Source organism: Triticum urartu, chromosome 1A, assembly GCF_056163025.1.
Source record: "Triticum urartu cultivar PI428250 chromosome 1A, HENAU_Tu73, whole genome shotgun sequence".
NCBI lineage: Eukaryota > Viridiplantae > Streptophyta > Magnoliopsida > Poales > Poaceae > Triticum > Triticum urartu.
Window position 1 is genome coordinate 20,414,349 of NC_141873.1, and position 11,085 is coordinate 20,425,433.

General features: G+C 40.4%; 2 long non-coding RNA genes and 1 pseudogene across 3 annotated transcripts; 1 reads left to right on the top strand and 2 right to left on the bottom strand.

Moving 5' to 3' along the window:
* The first annotated feature begins 112 nt into the window (after positions 1-112).
* Positions 113-4,305, top strand: LOC147988539 (protein FAR1-RELATED SEQUENCE 5-like; annotated as a pseudogene). The gene is made up of 7 exons (XR_015610572.1): positions 113-271; positions 475-515; positions 620-760; positions 873-950; positions 1,264-1,317; positions 1,426-4,111; positions 4,232-4,305. The product of XR_015610572.1 is annotated as a protein FAR1-RELATED SEQUENCE 5-like (transcript).
* A 1,332-nt stretch (positions 4,306-5,637) lies between these two features.
* Positions 5,638-6,124, bottom strand: LOC147988540 (uncharacterized). Its single transcript, XR_015615569.1, has 3 exons — positions 6,019-6,124; positions 5,780-5,911; positions 5,638-5,685 (listed from the first exon to the last, which is right to left on the bottom strand). It is a non-coding gene; the product is annotated as an uncharacterized LOC147988540 (long non-coding RNA).
* A 3,196-nt stretch (positions 6,125-9,320) lies between these two features.
* Positions 9,321-10,411, bottom strand: LOC147988541 (uncharacterized). The gene is made up of 4 exons (XR_015615592.1): positions 9,969-10,411; positions 9,768-9,845; positions 9,544-9,657; positions 9,321-9,427 (listed from the first exon to the last, which is right to left on the bottom strand). It is a non-coding gene; the product is annotated as an uncharacterized LOC147988541 (long non-coding RNA).
* Between the last annotated feature and the right edge of the window lie 674 nt (positions 10,412-11,085).

The window sequence follows — 11,085 nt, forward strand, 5'->3', positions numbered from 1 at the left end:
ATCTCCCATGTCCCTAGGGTAAACCTAGCCCCCCAACCCCCCCAAAGACACATCCCTCGTCCCTCTTCTTCCCCCTCCCCAACCCTCCACGCCGCCACCCCTAACCTTTCCCTCTAATCAATCAAAATTAAGGAGATGAACTCACTCAATTTGCTCAAAAACAGCAGAAAACTTTGAAGAACTCTGAAAAAGTTGGAGGAGAGAGAAGAAATACAGGGGAAGCTGCTCATGGATGCATGGAGAGGTCCAGGAGCAGACAACACTCACCAGGGTATGTTCCTCCTCCTCCCCCCCAGATCTAGTTCTGCTTTGTGTTGATCCTTACACAGGAAATCGAGTAGAACATTCAAGACTTAGAAAAATAGGGGAAAAGAATTGATTTTCGTTGTGAATAAAACAGACAAGGGTTGTTTCTTACAGAAAAAAGTTGTGAACAGAAATGTCCATACATGACAATTTTTGCTTTGCTTGCAGCTATATTTGATGCATATGGAGCTTATCTTCATGGTTCTCAGGTTAGTGTCCTGAAAAAACAGAAAAGTGATGATTGTTATCAAACTGAAAATGAATTTTGCACTTTGCTTTGCCTAAAAAGAGTCTCTGAAACTACACAATGCAGGGCACCCATATAAGCCAGCAACAACAATGGTTAAGTTCTGCTTCTCTGAATCAAATACCATATCATGCATACCCCTGGATGCAACACCCAGTGTATGTTGTTGCTGATGACAATACAATGCATGGGAATGATCAAAACAATGTAATGCATACATCTCTCTTTTGTAGCTACAATAATGTTGACAGCACAGAGGTATTTCCACCTTGCCAAAAAAAACTGTCTTTAAATAGTCTGAAAACACTGTTGTGCGTAGGTGAGCTTTCATACAAACCTGAGGGGAGACACTTCAAAGGGCAAGTCCACTCAAATGTCTCCACCACTCCAACACCCTGTAAGTATTTTGCGAAAAAAAATTCTGTCGTGGCCAATAGAAGGGGGAAAAGGGCACCAAGACTTTGCTGATATTTTTCATAAAAAATGAATGAATGTGGGTTCTTTGCCCATCCACCCCCCTCCCCCTAACAGACTTGTCATATATGTTGATGTATAGTAGTAAAGGTAATTCTTTTGACATAGAATCCCAAAAAATGTATAGTAATAAAATGTAATCTTTCAACGATATGTACGTGCACAAAGAATAAACTGCTGTTGTCAGCAGTACAAAATCGACAAAAAAGTAACTAAATGGTGTTTTTACTTTTCAGGGGGCTAGATATGGATCCTCACAATCGCAAGAAGATCACCTAGTCCGTACTGAGGTAGGTTTTTTGGATATCTGTGTCACACGAACAAAAATTGTGTGCATGTTGGGTAGAACTATGGAAAATTCTCTGATTATTCTTTGTTTTTCTGGAAAAAAACTGCAGAATGATATGTACATGATAACTGGGCGATATGGGAGATCATCCGAAGATACAGCCCGGCCTGATGCTCGTTCTGCAGATCAGTGTTTGTCTGAACTTGATACACAACATGATGAAGAGGTGGAACCTTTTGTTGACAACCATTTTACAGAAAGCTTGAATGATTTGAACTGGGACAGAGATATGGAGATGGATGGAGGAAACAAAAACTGCTTGATAGATTCAACTGATAATCCTTCCGACAGTGATTCTGAGGATGATCTTCCTCCAACGTTGTTGCAAAGAAGCTCTGATATGACTGCTGTAACTGCTGGACAACAAGAAAATAGTGGTGCAGCTGAGGAAGTTGAACAATTGACACAGGAAGATATACTGATTTTCCTTGAAAATGACAGTATAGTTGCTGCCCAGAGTTCTAGTCAGGAAGTGCGTAGCCATCACGTACCCCTTGCGAACATGGTCTTTGATACGGAGGATGCAGCTTACACCTTTTACAATGAATATGCCTCAATTGCTGGATTTTCTGTGAAGAAGGCAGCCCGCTTTTGTGGCAAGAAACAAGGTGGCAGTGCACCAACTCGGCTAACTTTCAAGTGCAATCGGTCAGGAAAAGTAATTGACGAAGAAGAACAAGAGAATAGGAGGAAGAAACGACGTGAGACAAGGCAACAGAAAACAGGACAAGAGTCCTACCGGAACGCGAGGAAGAAGAAAGCAAACACCATTGCAATAACAGGGTGTAAAGCTCAGCTCATTGTCGTGAAGAAGGATGAGAAGTGGGTGATAACAACCATAAACCTAGAACACAACCATGATTTGAGTCCTCACACAGAAGTGAAATACCTTCGTTCTCATAAGCACATGACAGAGGAGGAGAAGCTCCTAATCCGAACATTCAATACTGTGAAGCTACCAACAAGAAAAATAATGGCAATCCTAAGTTACTTGAGAGGTGGAAACACTCCTTATACCAAAAAGCATGTCAGCAATGTTAGGACAGCTATTGGCAAAGAGAGCAATCAAAATGACATGATGCAGGTGCTAACATATTTCACGAAGAGACAAGCTGAAGATCCACAATTTTACTATGCGTTCAAGACAGCTAAAGTCTCTGATGAAGCAAGTAAAGTTTTGTGCATTTTCTGGGCTGACGGGTATTCTAGGAAGATATACGAGCTGTACGGAGACTGCCTCAGCTTTGACACAACATTTAAGACAAACAGATACAACCTTCCATTTGCTCCCTTTGTTGGAATCACAGGACATGGCCAAAACTGTTTGTTTGCTTGCTCTATCATTGAGAATGAAACAGCTGACACCTTCCAATGGTTGTTTGAGACGTTCTTGCATTGCATGGGTGGCAAATCTCCATCCACAATCATCACAGATGAGGATGCTGGGATGAAGACAGCTATCCCTCTAGTTTTCCCCCATATCTGCCACAGACGTTGTTTGTTTCATATTAAAAATAAGGCTGAGGAAAAATGTACTAGGACTTTTGCTGCAAATAAAACCCTGCATGATGATTTCAATGACATCATACACAACTCTCTGACGGTGACTGAGTTTGAGAACTTGTGGACACAGATGCTCCAGAAATACAACATTGGGCATGTGAAGTATTTCCAAATCATGTGGAAGAAAAGGAAAAGGTTTGTCCCTGTGTATTTCAAGAAGAACTTCTTCCCCTTCATTCACTCTACTGCACGTAGTGAAGGCACCAATGCCATATTCAAGGACAACATCACGTCAACTCACAACGTGATAAGCTTCCTACAAGAGTACCAGAAGATTTCAGAAACTATACAAGATAAGGAGTAGGAGCAAGACTCTATCACTAGAACAAATTCGCCAACATTGTAGGCACGAAGTGAACTTGAGTTGCAAGCTGCAAAAATGTACAAACGGAAGATATTTTACAGATTCCAACAACAGATAAAGTTTGTGTTGAATTTGCATGTTGAAGAGGTTGAGAGAAATGTGAAATATGAAGTTTACAAGACACCAATGCTAGCTGAAAAAGATTTCAGAACAAGAAGATTTGTTGTGATTGTGAACATGCAGCAACAGGAGTTCAGTTGTATTTGTGGGAAATTTCAGAAGGATGGCATTGTGTGCAGCCATGTCTTTAGAGTACTTTCTCATCTCAACATGTCTACGCTGCCAGAGAAATGTTACATAGACAGGTGGAGGCCAAAAAATACAAAGGACATACGGGACATCCTTTTCAATGTTCCTTTGGAACTGACTGCTGGAAGTCAACACTTAAGGTATACCTTGCTCTCCAACAGGCTCAATGAGATGGCCTCAGATGGTGCATCAACAAACAGAAAATATCTATATGTTGTAGCAGAAAGTGAAAGGGTGTAACAGAGGTTGGATGAGATGACTAAAGAAGATGAACTTGCAGAAGCACAACAAGCAAATATTGACAAGGACACAACAGAGTTTGATGCAGGACCGTATCCTGATGGCTATGGGGACAATCTTAAGGATCCTGATGTTGCAGTATCGAAAGGGCGTCCACAAAAAGGACGTTACAAAACTTTCATGGAAGGTTTACTATCTAAACAGAAAGTCACATGCAGTCGTTGTGGGGAGCCTGATCACTATAAAAATAGTTGTACGGCAAGACCTGAAGATATCGATTTGGCTCACAAAGAAAAAGTCAGCCGCAAACATGTCTCAGGTTTCCCAGAAAAAAAACTTTTTCTTTTCAGTGTTAGCAAGTATTTTTCAGCATAAAAACTGGACTTGTACTTCATATGATTGATTTTGATGAATTGTTTATGCCCTAAAAATTTTGCAGCCTCTGCTGGGACATCTACAGAGAAGCAGCCAGCTCATGCAAAACCAAGCAAGAAGGCGAGAAAAGGAAACTGAGAAACTGGGTGCTACAAGTTCAAGAAGGCATTGGTTTGGTTTTTTGATTGCCCCTGCGAGCACTGAAAAAATGTAAAAATGAGCCAAGTGTGGTCCTCGTTCTGCCAACGAACAGAAACCAAAGAAAAGAACTATATGATGGTTCATGGATGATAGCACTTTTGCTATACTATTTTAAGAAAGATGCTGATGTTTCTATCTTTTATTTGTACTGTGAAAAAAACCAGGGAAAAAATGTTTCCCGTGGGGGTAGCGACACTTACCTTACCCCAGTTGGTTACATAAGGTTCTTGATCCACTTTTCTGCTTGTGCTGTTTAGCTAGCTTCTGTCCAGTAAGAATTTTGAAAACCTGCACAAAAGAAAGAAGGAGGAGAAGTGATAGAAACAAGAGGAGAAAAAACATGAAAGAAAATGTTCTGGTTAATATCTAGGCGGGGGAGAAAAATCAAACTTGAAAAAATAAAAAATAATCATAAAAACGCTTAAGAACCGATGTTTGATATTGATCTCAAAGCAACATTATACACATGGGATTGTTTTCTGGTTAATGACCAGTTTCTAAAACTATGCATATGACGGTAAAAAAAATCCTTGAGGTCAAAATACACGCACTGCTTTACATTTTGGATTCTCTTTCAGGTAAGAAAAGGAAAAAAAAGAAAATAGAAAAAAATTGTATCGTTCCTCCATGTACACTGGACATTTTGTCGTCTCGTTAACTTTTGGGATTGTTTTTCATCATCTTGCTGAAGAACCTTCTGGTATTGTTCTTCCATGTATGACAGAAATATTCTAGTTGATTGACCTGCTTGCCCATGTGAGGATGTACAAAAAAATGAACTAGTTAGAAACCTTAAAATGAGAGACAAGAAAAAGGATATTTGTTTACAGTTGCAAACGCAAAAAAACATGACAGATGGGAAAAATAGGGGAAAAGATATACACTTCTGTATCACAAGTCCTTGACAAGTGTCTTTGCTTCATCTATTTCGTTGTGAGTGCTGAATAGTAGATCAACAGCAAGTCTCACGCGCGCATCTGGAACATCTTCTGATTGGAATACTATCTGCAACGGGTTCCTTGCTCGATAATTTTGCATCTTGTTTATTGTGAAAATTCCACAGTCATCGCTGTTTCGGGGGGGGGGGGGGGGGGGGATGAGAAAAAGGAAAAACCAAGAGATGAGGAAAAAAAACTTAAAAACATTAGAGGGAATAAAAATATAGTTGATATTTCATATGAAAAAATGGTATTGGAAAAAGTTGTTTATGATTTACCTCCCTACTTGTTTCGGTAATACTGGATATGTTGTTTGATATTGATTGAACCCCATGTTTCTCAGGTTAGCATCACGCCACACTTTGATAAAGTTTGTTATCTGGAAAAAAATCATATAATAAGACAACGAAATCTTGGGGGAAGAGAGAAGAAATAAAATTCTCTTGATTTTTTAAAAAGGAAGGATGCATAACCATCATGTTCTTGATGTTCGTGTGGTACTCGCTGTTTTCTGCGTACTTTGAGTCAAGGAATATGAACTGTCGTGCTTTCAAGTCGACGAGGAAGACGAACCAATGATCCTCATGAAGAGTAGGAAAGAACAACTATAACGAACAAGAAGAAAAAATAAAAATGTAGATGGAATTCAAGAAACCATAATTCAATGACTTCAAAAGTGTTTTGATGAGCAAAAAATGGCTTGAGACATTACTTCATTGCTCAGCTCTAGTCGTCTTGCTTTCCCTGCTCCGTGGAAGCTCCTTAGAACTTTATATTTGAAAGATAGTCTCCCCACTTCAGTCCTCCACTTCTCCAAAAAGTACTCCTATTACAAACAAACAAAAAGAAAAGAAAGATAAAATTAAAGTTTCAACTAAAAAAGCGAGAGATAAACAAACATCAAAACAAGATTGTATTGGAATTCACTACCGCCGTGTGGAAAAAGTAGTGCCTCTGGGATGTTCTGGGGTGGTTATCTCTGAATAATTTTCGACAGTATGCATTGATGACATATGACTCCACCCACCCTGATGGTTTGAATGAATTGCCTAGTTGGTCCAATGATACCCTGCATTTATCAATCTCAATTGCCCAGTAATCCCTGCATTTTCATGATTTGTCCGCAGAAAAATGTCAGTGCAAGGGGGGAACTGCTATATACACTTCAAATGCAAAAAAACAAGGAATAAAAAAAAACACACACGAACAACTCAACAAAAAGTCGGTGGTCTGGGAGGGAAAAAAGTGTCCTAAACCTTTGTAGTAATTATTCTCGCTTAGGAGCCTGTTGACACAGACTATGAGCGCCATTGTATTATGGCTCAACCACCAGCTCCTAAGCCTGTTGACACAGACTATGAGCGCCACATCAGGAAGTTACATCGACAACGTCTACAGAAGGAGGCGAGCTCGAGCTCGAGCAAACAACAAGCAGTTGTTGAAAAATGCGGGAAAACCGTTGCCCAGCTGGGAGAACAGGCGGCGCAATCGACCCCCCCCCCCCCCCGCTTGTTGTGCCGACAACACGTGACAGTACGCGCGCCCAATATTATTGTGGCCAAACAGTTTACATTCCCGAGGTGGGCGATGTGGTAATAACCCAGGAGCATATAATGCAGGCTGAAGAACTCAAGATCACTGTTCGACAACTCCTCGAGATCGAGGACATGCCTGTGATTACAGAGGAGGAAATAAAACGGAAATATGTCCGGGGCCAACCTTTGGTCAAGCCAGAAGATGTCAAGAAGCTCCCAACGAGAATGTATGAATTGCATCAATGGTACATGGACATTACCAAGAGATCCGATCGAGAGTCCCTCATGGTGTATGTCAAGAAGGACCATTACTACCATGAGAAAGCTGTGGCCGTTGAGTATTCTGAACTGTTTCAGTTATACAATCAAGACGCACTCGACAAATCTATCGTCAGTTGCTATTGTCTGTAAGTGATTTCTTTCTGTAATTTAAGTCTCAAGCTAGCTGTAGTGATCCTTTTGATCAATCATTACCTGTAATTATGCTCACTATATTCTTTTCTGTGGTATTATGCAGGATGAAGATGTATGAAATGAGAAAAGGAGGACGCTATGGCATTGGGTTCATTGACCCAAACACCGTTAATCAATACACATGGAAAATGAGCAAGTATTATGAAAAGCAGGTAGAGGACAGCATGCTAGAGTTCTTGAAGCGCCTCAAATACAATGAAGATATACTACTTCCTTACAACTTCGAGTGAGTCACACTTTCTTGTACTACAAATTCTCTGTTTTTGCCTACTAGCTAGGTACATGTTTTTGCTTACATATGCCCGCTTAATTAAGACATGCAAACGTGTGTGCATGCAGATTTCACTGGATCTTGTGTATCATTAAAGTTGACGCCGGAACAGTTGAAATACTGGACTCGCTACTCAAAGCAAATAGTGACTACAGCATCTTGTATGGAATAGTCAACAGGTAATTTCAATCATTATTAACTATATATCTCGGCCTATTTAGTTCGTCATTTCATGATATGAACTATTTAATAACCCCTTTATTCATTTTCTTTGTCGGCAGGCAGGGCTTGGGCAAGGTTCATCAGCGTCACGGAAGGCGAATGGAAACCACAGCTGAAATGGTTTCGATCCAAGGTAAGTAATTAAGTAGTACTAGCTAGCTAGCTAGCTGCCATCTCTTTAATTATCATGCTTGATTAATTATTATCTGATCAAATTAAATTCCATTCTCGTAATAAAGGCCCTGAAGCAGGCGCAGGGGACTAATCTGTGTGCATACTGCGTTTGCGAGAACATTCGCATGATGGCGTCCGAAAGGAGCAGATCTCAAAGACAGGAATGGGTACGCTTGTCAGAACACTATTCACAATTTTTACACCATTATCGATATATAGTCACACAACTAATACACATGCATATTGATCTCCTTTTTAACAGTTCAAAGAGGTGCGGGACAAGCTCCTAGAAACGGAGCGCGTAGAAGCACTTCAAGAGGAAATAGCGGGATTTTTGCTCGGCCAGGTCATAAATCCGAAGGGAGAATACTATTACCCGCTACCGCCCCCATCGAACATGTCATGAACCACTTCCAATTGTCATCGTGCTCCGAAGGCACCAATTAGGCTAATGCCACTGGCTCCGAAGGCAACATGCATATGTAGGAGAAATTGTATATAGCTATACATGTGTGTATGTGTAAATTAATATGGTGGTTTGTGAGACATTGATGATATATATATATATATATATATATATATGATTGGTTCTACTAGAAATTCTATTTATATATATATATATATATATATATATATATATGCATAACGTGTACAATGTGTAGTACCGTAAAATACCAGCAAACAAAAAAGAATTAAAATGGAAAACACAAAATTAAATGAAAAAGAAATCATAAAACCAAAAATCCCCCAAACATTTTAGTACTAGTTGGTGTTGCCAACCGGTACTAAAGGGCTCCCGGCCCCCGGAGCTGGCTCGTGCCACGTGGTTGCCCTTTAGCACCGGTTCGTGCTGAACCGGTACTAAAGGGGGGGGGGGGCTTTAGTGCCGAAATGTTAGTGCCGGTTCCGAAACCGGCACTAAAGGGCCTTACGAACCGGTGCTATTGTCCTGTTCTGCACTAGTGAAGTAAGATGTTGTGATATAGATGAAGTTCGTATTCCATGATGGGCCCCCTGTCTTGGTCATAAGGCGAGCACAAAAATTTGCTTGGTTGTACTACCCTTTTAGGTGGTATATTTTCTTTGCCCCTAGAGCTGCTTGTACTCCCTAAGAAGAGTCTGGTGTTATAGTGCTCATCTGATCGATCAACTAAGTTGCTGCAGGACTGTTTGAAAGGACTTTGACTTAGGATTTGGACCTCTGGTGATGCCTGGAAAAATTCAACAAATAAAAAAAATATAAGTATGAAACTATAGACATTCTGGGATCTTTTCTTTTGGACTTCAGCTTTTAGGCAAAACAACACAAAGAAGAAGAAAATACTTACACTATTATGATCCAAGAACTTTATAGGGTTATCCTCTGTCCCATCTAAATTGCATTCAATGTTAGCTCTTTCTGGGAACAGAATTCTCCCTGTCATTGTGGCTTCTGAGAAAAAATGCTGTATCAAAAAATGAAAAAAGAAAGAAATATGAGAAAACCAAAGAAATGTGCCTAGGAAAACTGTTAATGTAGAAAAAAAAATCAAAAAATGGGAATAAAAAAAGAAAAATGTACTTTGGTGCGTGGGGGTGTGGTAGTCGTTGTCTTGTAAGTTGTGTTCCTATTCCTAGGAGAATAGCATGTATGCGGCTCGTTCCACCCATTTCGAATGCTTGTGTTTGGTGATGTCTGTATCATTTTAGAAGCAAGAGAAAATCAAAGACCATGAATAAAAAATGAGAAACATCTCATAAGAAAACAGAAACTGCTCAGTAGCAAAATGCAGAGAAAAAAATAACCAGGTCAATTATTCCTCCGTTTGGTGAAGTGCATCTTTGTCCAACACTTTGTTGCTGTTGCGCGCAATGTACAGAAAACTGTTGACACAAAAAGGACAGGGGATGAAGGTGTTGTTTGAAACCAACAAGGCAGAAAATTATATTTTTCTAAAAAAAGTGATTAAATAAAGAAATATTGAAAAGGAAAAAAGAAGATGAAACTTCGCAGCTCTTGATCTCTTGCTCTTGATGGTAGTTGCCTGATTCCCTTTCTTTCAATGTCTGGTGAACAATGATTTTCTTTGCATTCTGATTATTGACGCACCAAAGAAAACGAGTTAAAGACATAAAGTGTCTACACTAGTAACATATAACACATGGGGGCATATATTTTGATTTGATGAGGCTCCTTTCCTACGTTTTGCCCACCTCGATTTTTTCGTTATATTCCTTTGTTGTCATGTGCACAGGACGCCATAGCTCAGGCTCAGTTATTTCATTCCCGCAGTCATCCATATCTTCGAGTATACGACAAGTTGGCGTGTCATCATCATAGAAGAAGTACTTTTGCCTTGCTTTATCCAAGTAATCAGCCCAGGATTCGTCTTCGTTTCCTATAGGATTATCTATGACATGCTTGTTTGCTTCATGGTCATTTGCGTCATCCCCATATAGATTTGAGAAGCAAATGATGATCATCAACTCCAAAAAAATGAAACAAAATAGAATAGTTGTTGCTGGTTTCTTCAGTTTTGAACAGAAAATTGGTGCAAAGGAAAAAGGATCATCAAAAAAGATAAAGGTACCTGCAGCTAATGTGACATTTATGTCGAAATCTATTTTGCTGCAGGACCCCTTCTGTTGCTGGTTGATCACGTTGGTGTCGTCTTTTTGCTGTCAAGAAAAAAATAACAAGGAGCACGGGATGTTAATGTTGGGAAACGTTGCAGAAAACAAAAAATTTCCTACTCGTTTCACCAAGATCATCTAGGAGTTCATCTAGCAACGAGTCATTGGATGCATCTACATACCTTTGTAGATCGCGCACGGAAGCGTTCAAAAGAACGGTGATGATGTAGTCGAACACGACGTGATCCAAATCACCGATGACCAAGCGTCGAACGGACGGCACCTCCGCGTTCAACACACGTACGGGACGGGAGACGTCTCCTCCTTCTTGATCCAGCAAGGGGGAAGGAGAGGTTGATGAAGATCCAGCAGCACGACGGCGTGGTGGTGGATGCAGGGCGTCACAGTAGCAGGGCTTCGCCTATACTGCGAGAGAGAGACGTAACGGGGAGAGAGGGAGGCGCCAGGGGCTGGTGTGTTAAGTCCCTCC